The 11,833-nt window shown below is 44.9% G+C and overlaps 1 pseudogene; it reads right to left on the minus strand.

Annotated features, from left to right (window-relative positions):
- Nucleotides 1-2,832: 2,832 nt before the first annotated feature.
- LOC136663433 (5S ribosomal RNA) lies at nt 2,833-2,952 on the minus strand (annotated as a pseudogene).
- Nucleotides 2,953-11,833: the final 8,881 nt, after the last annotated feature.

The raw sequence follows: 11,833 nt of genomic DNA on the forward strand, positions 1-11,833 counted from the left end.
CAGGGAACAATGACAGCCACTCTTTATAGCCTTCATAGATGTCACAAAGGCTTTCGACCTGGTCAGCAGGGACGGCCTCTTCAAGATTCTCCCCAAGATCGGATGTCCACCCAGGCTCCTCAGCATCACCAGATCTTTCCACAAGGACATGAAGGGCACTGTTGTCTTCGATGGCGCCACATCAGACCCCTTTGACATCTGAAGCGGAGTGAAGCAGGGCTGTGTTCTTCGCTGTCCTGCTGAATCATGCCTTTGGAACTGCAACAGAAGGCATCTATCTCCGGACCAGATCAGACGGAAAGCTCTTCAACCTCTCCAGACTGAGAGCAAAGTCCAAAGTCCAGCTGAAATGTCTGCGTGACTTCCTCTTTGCCGACGATGCAACTGTCACTACCCACTCTGCCAAAGACCTCCAGCAGCTCATGGATCGTTTTAGCAAGGCCTGCTAAGATTTTGGACTGATGATCAGCCTGAAGAAAACACAGGGCATGGTTCAGGATGTGGACTCACCTCCCTGCATTACAATCTCTGCGCATGAACTGGAGGTTGTCCATGACTTTGTGTACCTTGGCTCAACGATCTCCAACACTCTTTCTCTCGATACTGAGCTAAACAAACGCATCAGTAAAGCAGCTACCACGTTTTCCAGACTCACAAAAAGAGTCTGGTCCAACAAGAAGCTGATGGAATATACCAAAATCCAGGTCTACAGAGCTTGCGTCCTGAGTACACTTCTGTACTGCAGCGAGTCGTGGACTCTTCACTCACAACAGGAGAGGAAACTGAACACTTTCCACATGCGCTGCCTCCGACGCATCCTTAGCATCACCCGGCAGGACAAAGTTCCAAACAACACAGACCTGGAACGAGCTGAAATCCCTAGCATGTATGCTGAAACAGAGACAGAGCCTGCGTTGGCTCGGTCATGTCGTGAGAATGGATGATGGCCGGATCCCATCATCCATCATTTGAAGAGACACTTGGCCAACAGACTGAGGCAAAGAGGCAAAGAAGGAAGGCCCATAGCCAGGGAGACAGACCAGGGACAGACTGCACTTGCTCCCAGTGTGGAAGGGATTGTCACTCCCGAATTGGCCTTTTCAGCCACACTAGACGCTGTTCCAGAACCACCATTCAGAGCGCGATACCAGAGTCTTTCGAGACTGAAGGTTGCCAACAAAAATAAAAGTCCTTGCACAAAGCAAGGCTAGCCTTTCCTTCAAGGCCACTGCTGCATCACAGACATGAAACAGCAAGCAGGGGAGGGAGCCCTTGTCCCACAGCTCATGCAAGAGATCAAACAGTCATCTTCACACTGAAAGTAGTTATGTCAGGCCAGCTTGGGCTCCAGCAAGTTTCCAGAGGGCCAGATGCTCATTGGAGACTGGGGGCTCCTTGCGGGTCAGACTGTGAGTCCCTGAGGGCCGCAAGTGGCCCCTGGGCTGGGGTTTGGGCACCCCGGCATTAAGGAACAAACCAGGCACTGTCTTTTTCCAGCTTCTGCTAGTAGGGTTTCTTTGTACTCAAGGGGACACTGCTTGACAGTGGCATCCCTAGGTGGATGCAGGTGATGCTGGCTGCACCAGATGACGTGCACGGGTGTGTGTGTGTGTGTGTGTGTGTGTGTGTGTGTGTGTGACACCACTACTAGCCAAAATGTTTTGAATCTTGGCACTTTTGAATAATACCATCATGTTATATATCATATGATGTGTAATTTCATGCAGAATGCAATGGAACAAACCATGTTGAAATATCTCTATTCTATCAATATATATAGGGGGGGAAACAGTGGGGGCAGAGCAATGGTGCATCACCATGTCCACTTTCCAGAGCATTGCCCCACCCACTGCATGGGAGGAGGTCCGTCATGGAGGTGACACACTGGCCTCCTTCACCGGGGGATGCAAACCCTAGTGACACCACTGCTGTTTGAGCATCCCCCCCCCACCCTTTACTGCAGGAGCATCTCCTTCTGCTGTAGGTTGTATACACTTCCTTTGCAAATAACCTGAATATGTGTTCAGTAAATGGATTGTCACCATTTCCTTTTAAAGAAGAAAAAAATGAGGTTAAATTAAACATTACAGCCAGCGTTTCCGTACGTCAGCAGGCTGCCACAGCTTGCTTTATGGGCGCATTGCAGCAGTCACTGCCACAGAACATGTGCTCCTCTGGTGGCGGGGCCCAAGGGAATTGGGTTGCTTGGTATTCTGGAAATTGAAGCAATACACTCTCCCAGTGTCTTCAGTACTATGTAACTTGTATAGCTTTTTTTTTTCTTTAGAGAGAACACAGTACTTTACATGTATTATCTTGATGGAATGTGTTACATCGCTGTAAGGTAAATTTTATTATGCCCATTCTCCAGATGGGGAAGACTAAGGCTGAAGGGGAATGGCTTGCCTGGTACAAAATTGTGATCATGACAAAATTCAAACCCGGACTGATTTTTATCTCAGTCTCCTTGCCACAGATCTTCACCAGCTCATCCTTGTAGCATAAGGAGTACTCTGGCATACATGTACCCCCTTATACAAAATACACACACAAAAAAGGTTGGCAACCTTCAGTCTCAAAAGACTATGGTATAAGCCTACAGCACCCGGTATTCCCAGGCGGTCTCCCATCCAAGTACTAATCAGGCCTGACTCTGCTTAGCTTCCGAGATCATGGTATAAGCCTACAGCACCCAGTATTCCCAGGCGGTCTCCCATCCAAGTACTAACCAGGCCTGACCCTGCTTAGCTTCTGAGATCAGACAAGATCAGGAGATAGTGTTCAGTATAGGGAGATGGTTGGTAACCTTCAGTCTCGAAAGACTATGGTATAAGCCTACAGCACCCAGTATTCCCAGGCGGTCTCCCATCCAAGTACTAACCAGGCCTGACCCTGCTTAGCTTCCAAGATCAGACAAGATCGGGCATGTGCAGGGTTACAGTTGCTATAAAAAATATACACAATCCATTGGGCTAGTCACACATGACAGGTGTCTGTAAATGCCTACATGACTTTTTGTATCAATGACAGTGGGTGTATTCATTTAATAGTGAACTTGGGGGGGCCTGACCCCTAAAACGTACAGTACAGTTTGTGTGTGCTGCCGTACAAATGTTGAGAAAGTGTGAATGAGTGCATATGTGTGAACAGATTGCTGATCTGTGTGCTGTGCATGGTTGTGTGTCCAAAAGCCCTCATGGCATCAGCATCACCTCTTTCTCCTTCCAAATATATGCAAGCAGTTCCGGGGAAGCTATTAGCTCTTCACTCACAGGGTAAGGAAGAATCTAGAATAGCAATTTTCAACCTTTTTTATCTCGTGTCACACTGACAAGGCACTGAAATGGTCAAGGCACACCATTAGGTTTTGGACAATTGACAAGGCACACCATACTGCCAGAGGGGGCTCACATCCCCATTGGCACTACTAATAAATCATCTTCTCCCAAATTCCTGTGGCACACTTGCGGACCACACGCGGCACACTAGTGTGTTAGTGGTTGAAAATGGCTAGAAAGCACATTCCTCTCCCCCCTGCAGCATATCATCTAGGCATATGATTTAAATCATCTAGGCATATGATTTAAACATCTATAATCTGTATGGGAATCAAGGAAGATACTGTGAGGAGATAGGATGTGGTGTCTGCAGTGGCCCGTTGGTGCAACTGGGGATCACAGGGTTAAAACAGGGGCTTTCAGCAGAGCGTGTGCTGAACAGCTGCAGCCACTAGAGGCAGCCAAGTCATTACAGAGATAGAAGCATCACCTAGAGCAGTGAGAGTTTGTGGGTTGTAGTTGGAGAGAGAGTGGAGGAAGGAGACTTTCTGACACACTAACTCATGAACTGGTGGACAAACCATGAACTGGCACGCTGACCGACTGACAGACGGATAACAAACTGGCACACTGACTGATAGACTAACCAAACAGAGACTGCTGGGTGACAGAAAACTCAACTTGGAAGAACTGAGAGGAGGGACACTGCAGCTCATAGACAAGCTACCTTTTCTGCTGGTGCTGGGGTGCAGTGGTAGTTTTTGCAGACCGTTGTTAAGCTGGGCGAGCTAATTAGCTTGAAGTGGGCATAAGTTCTCTAGGCCAAACTTAGAATAGGAATTTGGCAAGACATATTCCAAGCAAGATTCATATGAACCAGATGAAAAATTTCATTTGTGAGTCAGCAATCAAGGCTTGGACCAGCATTATATTCTGTATCCGAGACCTCCCAATCGCCTCTCCCTCTATATTATTATTTATTGTTGGTTGTCAGATTTGTACGCAGCCAACTCAAAACCTCCTCCCCTCACCCTGCAACTCACCAGCTGCCACTCTTTCTTCCACTCTCTCATTCCTAAAAGGAAAGAGAAGAATGGAGTGGAAGGGGAAGTGTAGAGGAGTGGTTAGAACCACTATAGCCTGCCAGTTTCCTCTCCTTTCTCTCCTCAACACTTCCACTCCATTCCCCACTTCCTATTTAAAGAAATGGGTGGTGATGGAGGTGGGCAGGCGGTTGAAAGCAAGTGCCCCCTCTGCCAATTGTCTACCTGAGGTGACCACCTCAGCTGACCCTATGGATGGATCAAAGGAGCTCAAGGCAGCATGCTATCCTATTATTATGTTGCTATCTTATAAGGACATTGGTTGTCCTATTATTATGTCAACAACCCTCTATGGCATGTCTCTAACTGAGAGACTCACGGCACAATCCTAACCAGGTCTGCTCAGAAGTAAGTCCTATTTTGTTCAATGGGGCTTACTCTCAGGAAAGTGTGGTTAGGATTGCAGGCAATGACTGGTGCAAGTTCCTCCAATGTGTGGTATGAATGAGTGGAGATTTGTCTAAACAGACCACCACACTATACATCACACCAGCTCTCTCTCTCCCTCTCTCTCTCCCCCTCTCTCTCTCTCTTGTTGATCCAGTCGGGATTTCCACCCTGGTCCTAACACATAACATACAAGTCAATCTCACTGGTTTTGTTGCACATTACTCGCATGCACAATCATTTTACATGGCAGCCTTGCATCTTGTGCGGCATCTAAATGACTTTTATAATGGGTGGAATCATCAAATGCTCCTACCGCACAATGCATTCACCTAAATAGTTGTAGAGCCCATTGAGATGAATGGAGACCGAGCTGTAGCAGAGGCCAATCTGTCATACATTACTGTACTAGATTTCGTTGTGTATTAGGCCCAGCATCCAAATCACTCAGGATACCCTTCTCTACTTGTAAGTTAATAAAAATATAATTTAAAAACCTCTGGATATAATAATAAATAATAATAATAATAATAATAATAATAATAATAATAATAATATTGTTATATATATTATATATCATATAATTATATGATCTGCATTCATACATTTGGATGTCACTCATTGACTGATTCAGGTGACTGATAGGAGGTATTAAATAGTTCCTGCTGACCTTACAATTTTTCACATTCTAGCTCAGGTACACCCAAAGATTCCCAACTATTAGCAAAAGCATACATTCCTCTTCCTCCAAGCAAGGTATACCCCAAAATGGTTCTGGCATTTCCAGACCATCCAGCTGGTATATGGCACATTAATGCAATAGCCAAGACACACTGATAATCACTAAACGCACACACACAAAATGCAGATTTTAACACCAAGGAATACAAACTTTGGGCATGAAATCCAGCTTCCAGAACAGGGGGAGCCAAGCCACATACCAGGGTTCAAGATGGTGCATACGTTTTTGCTCCTTCAGGGTTGGATTTGGGGAAGGGGCACTTCTAGTAGCTAGCCAAATTGCAATGCCAAGCACCCCTTTCTCCAAATTCATCCCCGAAGAGAAATTTCACACACACCTCTATACCAAAAATGTTCATTTTCAGCGATACAGCATTATACAAGGACATGAAAACATAAGAAGAGTCCTTTTAGTCCACCAAGACTAATATTTTGTTTTCCACAATGGACAACAAGTTGCTTCTGAGAAACCCACAAACAGGAGATTAAGATAGACCCTCTTTCCCACCATTGCAACCCTGCAGTTGGAATTCAGAGGACTACTGCCTGTGAACCAGGAAACAACACAGAGCCCTCCAGCTTGGTGGTCATCGATAGACCTGTCACCCACAGCTTCATCTAATCCCTTTTAAACCAGAAGCCTTCGCCACATCTTGGGGCAACAAATTCCATAAATTTAATACATGCTTTGAGACACAGTAGTTCCTTTTGTCCATTAAAAGCCTCCAACCAATCAGAGTCATGGGATGACCCCTGGTTCTTTCGGTGCTGGAGGAGTAAAGCCATGTTCTATCCACCCTCACCAGACCATGCATAATTTTATAAGAGTCAGTCAGATCTCTTTCCCCTGCTCCCCCCCAGTCTTACAGCACAAGCCTAGGCATGTCTACTCAGAAGTAAGCCCCATTGTGTTCAATGAGAATTATTCCTCGGAAAGTGTGCAAAGAATTACAGCCTTAGTAGCCTTGGTTCTAAACCAGTGTTTCTCAACCAGTGGTACTTCTATCACCAGTGGTACTTGAGGTGTTGTCAGGTTGTACGTGTGGGACCCCCTCACCCCCTACTGACTGCCAGTGAGACCAGTAATGCATTGCAGTAGGTGACTCAGGACCCAATCCTATCCAACTTTCCAGCACCCGAGCAGCTGCAATGCAGCCTGGAAGTAAGGGAACAAATGTTTCCTTACCTTGAGGAGGCCTCTGTGACTGCCACCCCACCAAAGGATGCAGCACAAGCCCCATTGGCACTGCTGCACCGGCCCTGGAAAATTGGATAGGATTGGGCCCTCAGTGGGCTCTAGTGTGAAATTTTCATGCACTCAAAAAAGCCTTCCCGTCCACTCTGAGCCTCTTACTGGTGTTAGTTACGTTATACCTGGCCTCCAACACTGGAAGCAACTGGTGATGACATCATCACCAGTTACTTCCGGAGCATCTTCCAATAGGTGGACCATATGAGGTGGTACGGTAGGGGACAAACATTGAGAAGCAGTGTTCTAAACTAAATTTATTAAGTTAGTGCCTAAAAAGTCACAAACATCACAGCTTTTGCACGTACGGAAGGTCCAGCAGTTTTAAGTTGAGTCACGCTCAGATTTGTGGGCCTTGCACGTATGTTGTACGTTACAACTTTCTGTTGAAGAAAACTTTAGTTTGCACATGCATGGACACTGCTACTGATCTTTCACTGATGGTTCTACAGTGAATTTCTGAACTGTCATGGTTCCCCCCCCCCCCCCAAGAAAAAGAAAAGTGTTTGGAACTCACATTAGACATTACCAAACACTCTCTCTGTTCTAGTTAAAACAAGAGTAGCTCTTTCTATACGTAAACCATTGCTATAGTAATATAGTAGTAATGCATTTGTGCAACTGGCCCCATAGAAACTGACAGTGATCAGTACTTAACATTAGGTGGCAGGAAAGAGTCTCCTTCGCTCAGAAACACACTGGAATTTAAAGTGTGTGGTGCAAAGGAACTTTTATTTCTTTAAATGGATGCAAATGGATTTCCTTGTCATTTTTCCTCCCAGGAAGTTTTTTTTTCAACCTGTTCTGTTTACATCTGCCTTTTCTTGTATACATTTTGTCTTTTGACAGCTAAGCTAAATATGCAGATTTGGGGGGAAAAAATGAAAACAAAAGAATTTTTTCCAGTTTCGCAATAATAGAAATGGCAGAATATAAAGTCTTACTCTAAAAGGATTTCTTTTCAGGAGCTGTTTGGGTCTTCTTTGTAAAATGGAAGAGGCATTTAAATCCTTCATATAGATACCTGATAATAAAAAAATTTGTTCTAATATAATGCCTTTAAATAATATTTTCCAGATTTTTTCCCCCCTCTCTTTATTTAGTCACAATATTTTAATTACACTGAAATTTGGTTTAAACCTTGCAATATAAATGTTACTTTCTGCAAACAGTTTTGGTAGTTGAACTACAGGTGCAGGACTCGGGGCCAAATCCTATCCAGCTTTCTGGCACTGGGGCAGCTGTGCCAATGGGGCATGCACTGCATCCTGCGGTAGGTGAGCAGCCACAGAGGTCTCCACCTGGTGACAGACTGGCTGGAAAGTTGGATGGGATTGGGCCCTCAGTTAATTAACCAATGAAGCAGGGTAGCTCTTGGTTTGAGGGGCTCTCATTAAAGTGTTTTCTTGTCAATCACCCAAATATTCATGGTGGCAGCTATTTTCTCAGTGACTGATGGTCACATTTCTCCCCACAATGCTTTAGACTTAGACTTCCAAGGCTTTATGGGGGGGGGGGGAAATGCAACACATACTGGGAGCTGCCATCCCCCCCCCCAATGCTCTGGAACAGGGGTGTCCAAAGTTTTTGGCAGGAGGGCCACATCTTCTCTCTGACATTGTGTCAGGGGCGGGGGGGGGGGAAGAATTAATTTACTTTTAAAATTTGAATAAATTTACATATGTTTACATAAATGAATATATTAAAGATGAACTTGTATGAATGAATGAAGGTCTTGCAATAGCTCAAGGCCTATAAAAGGCCTTGCACAAAGCAAGGCTGGCCTTTCCTTTGCTGCCGCTACTGCATCACAGACGTGAAACAACAAGCAGTGGAGGGAGCCCTCATCCCACAGCTCACGTGAGAGGTCAAACAGTCGCCCTCAAGCTGAGAGCAGTTGCATCCAGCCAGTGTGGGCTCCAACAAATCTTTGGAGGGCCAGAGGCTCATTGGAGACTGAGGGCTCTCTGAGGGCCGCATTGAGAGGCCTCGAGGGCTGCAAGTGGCCCCAGGGCCGGGGTTTGGGCACCCCTGCTCTGGAACAAAGATACATAAATGGCATGGGGGGGAAAGGTAACCACCTGCAAAAATCAGTCTCCAGCAGCCAGGCCTAGTCCTCCCTGGGGGTGGTGAAGGTTGACAAGGGCAGACATCAGCAGTGGGTCCTGTCTTGCTGTGATGCTGGGTCCTCAGCAACTGTCTGAAGGTGATATAGGGCCTGCAGCTAAGCATGCAACAAAGAAGAGGTCCTACCAGACTGCAGTCCAATATACAATGATGGAATCAGCAGATTTCCAACCGAAGAGGCATGTCTAGGTCTGAACTTAACCCAGTGGTTCCCAAATTGTGAACCGCGGCTCCCTGGGGAGCCATGAAAGTCAGCCAGGAGAGCTGTGGAATCCTCATGAAAAACCTGCCACCCTATACAATGTATAGGATTGTAGCCCTCGTGGGGAGCCACAGACAATGGCCCAGTAGGTCAAGGGAGCTGCCAGTCAAAAAAAGTTTGGGAATCACTTACTTCACCATAACATGCTGCAGAAGATAACATGGAAAATATTTCTGTAAGAAAACTCAGGAGGGCAATGGCCATTTTTTTCCAACTGCAGAAAGGTTTTTAATACTGAGAGGTTTGGCCAATGAGAAAAATATAACACTTTTGGTATAGTGGACACCCTAAGGAAAGGATAATCAACCACAAAAGCTCATTATTTTTTTTCCCCTATACATTCTAATATGTCTGCACAACATCACAAAACCAACTTTGCCCACAAGTCATCCACAGCAGCCCACTGAAAGCTTGATAAGCCCTCTGATTTTGCTGTCTGCTGGGGACTTCAATAGGAAACACAACCCCCCCCCTCTCTCTTTAAACTACATCCCACTTTTCCTTCATGATGGACCTGAAGGCAGCTCACATTGGGTTCCCAGGTGGTCTCCCATCCAAGAATGGATGAGATACAGGCCTGCTTAATTTCAGCAAGGTTTCTGTAGCATGTATACCTTCAGACCATACCCTGGGACATGGGAGAACTCAAAAAGCTTCAAACTTATCCATCACAGGCAAGATGCCTGCAGAGTGCTTAGCGGCAGAAGGACAGAACAAAGTCCTTGGAAGAGGAAGCAGTGGCTTGACCCTAGAAGACCCTAGAAGACCCCCCCCCCCATCTTTATTCTGCTCAGATATATTCATGCCACTGTCACAGAACTTCAGTCCATTATTATAGTTCTAATACTGCAGGAACTTGCTCAACAATTGCACTATTCTTGAGTTCCCTAACAGAACGTTACTCTTAATACACGCTGGTGGGCATCCAGCACAGCTTTTGCTGTCAATTGTCTGAAATATGAAAAGCAAAACAATTGTGCAGGATGAATATTTTAGAATGATGTGGTTTAAAAAAAAAAAAAGTTCAAAACCTCAACCCAGTCCATTATAACAGAATAACAAGATTTCTCATTATGTCTTAAGCAGGTAACAAACCCAAGGCACTATCACAGAATTAATGGTAGAACCTTGCCTGTAGTCCTATGGTCTATAAATAATGTTTGGCTTTTTTTTTTTTGTCTCTGGATGTTGTGAGTAACAGGTCAACATGTATGACTATTAAAGGCTATCTATCTATCTATCTATCTATCTATCTATCTATCTATCTATCTATCTATCTATCTATCTATCTATCTGCTTTAATAGAAAATTCTCTTTTTTATTATATAGGCAGAATTTGGTACAACTTACTACAAACATTTTTTTTTTAAGACAGCTTGAGTGGATGGGGTTTTAGGTGCTGCTGTCTAGCCTTCCTCTCTCCCAGCACCTCTTGCTCAAATCAGGTGATTGAGGAAGAGGGGGAGAAGGAGGAACTGAATCCCCCCCCCATTGCATCCCATTACATATGATTAACTGTTATTCTTTGGAGTTCTCTCTCCCTTGGTCACATGGAAGTGAACAACAGAAGACCCTATGCAACCTCCTCCCTTCTCGGCCATAAAGGCTTCAGTGGAGGTAGAGCCCACCCGCGTAAGGGTAGTGCTTGGCTCCATGAGGTTGGGGGCTGTGGGGAGGGAGGACTGATATGCAACAAAAGAAGCCAAATCCATGCATATTAACCACTCCTGATCTTCAGCAACCACTTCTGCCTCCCAGGTCATTATGATTTACATGAACACAGAATGAAGTTGGACCAAAGTGAAATGTAGTACAGAATAAATTGGGGCTGTGATTCCAGAATGAAATGCTTGTCCCTTTGACATATAGACATGGGGCATTAATTATTGGGGGGGGGGGGAAGAGATAAATACCCATATGTATTATGTAGCTTTTTCATATCCCAAATAAGCTCGAGAGCTCACATTAAAGGTCATTTATTTGCACAAATTTTGATAGACATACTCCGATCCAAAATGCATTTCTTCAGAAGCAAATAAATAGGACAGGACTGTCAAGTCCAAGGGGTTCTGGGCCTACTGCCAATAGGTTCAAACCTGGCTACTTCTGCTCCAGTGGGGTGTGGATCCGTTCCAGACTACAAGTACCTTATCTGTCAGCCTCAAAACAGTCCATCTGTACAATTGTATAGGATAATGACCTACAAAAGGGGGTGGCTTCGAGAATAAACAAAACAAAGACTGGTGCTCTCTCTCTCTCTCTCTCTCTCTCTCTCTCTCTCTCTCTCTGTGTGCCCATTGAAAAAATGCTATACAAATTAATAATACTAATTAATTGATTCATTCTTGTACATGTTATTAATTTTATTAATAATTTTTTTATTTACTATTAATCCAGCACATGTTATTATTTATTTACCACACGATTATAACAGCAGCAGGGGGAAAAATGCCCATTTTGTTTGTTCACTTCCTGGACAATACCCCTGAATATGGAACCCCTGTCCCCTGCAGTGCTATTTTATGCGTGTTTACTCAGAAGTCAATCCTACTGTGTCCAGTGGAACTTTTCAACAGGGTGAGGGCTTTGATCCTATACACACTTTCCTGGGAATAAGCTCCAATTGAACACAATGGGACTTACTTCTGAGGAGTCATGCATAGGATTGTGCTGTCAGCTGGTTTAG

Source organism: Tiliqua scincoides, chromosome 12, assembly GCF_035046505.1.
Source record: "Tiliqua scincoides isolate rTilSci1 chromosome 12, rTilSci1.hap2, whole genome shotgun sequence".
Taxonomy (NCBI): domain Eukaryota; kingdom Metazoa; phylum Chordata; class Lepidosauria; order Squamata; family Scincidae; genus Tiliqua; species Tiliqua scincoides.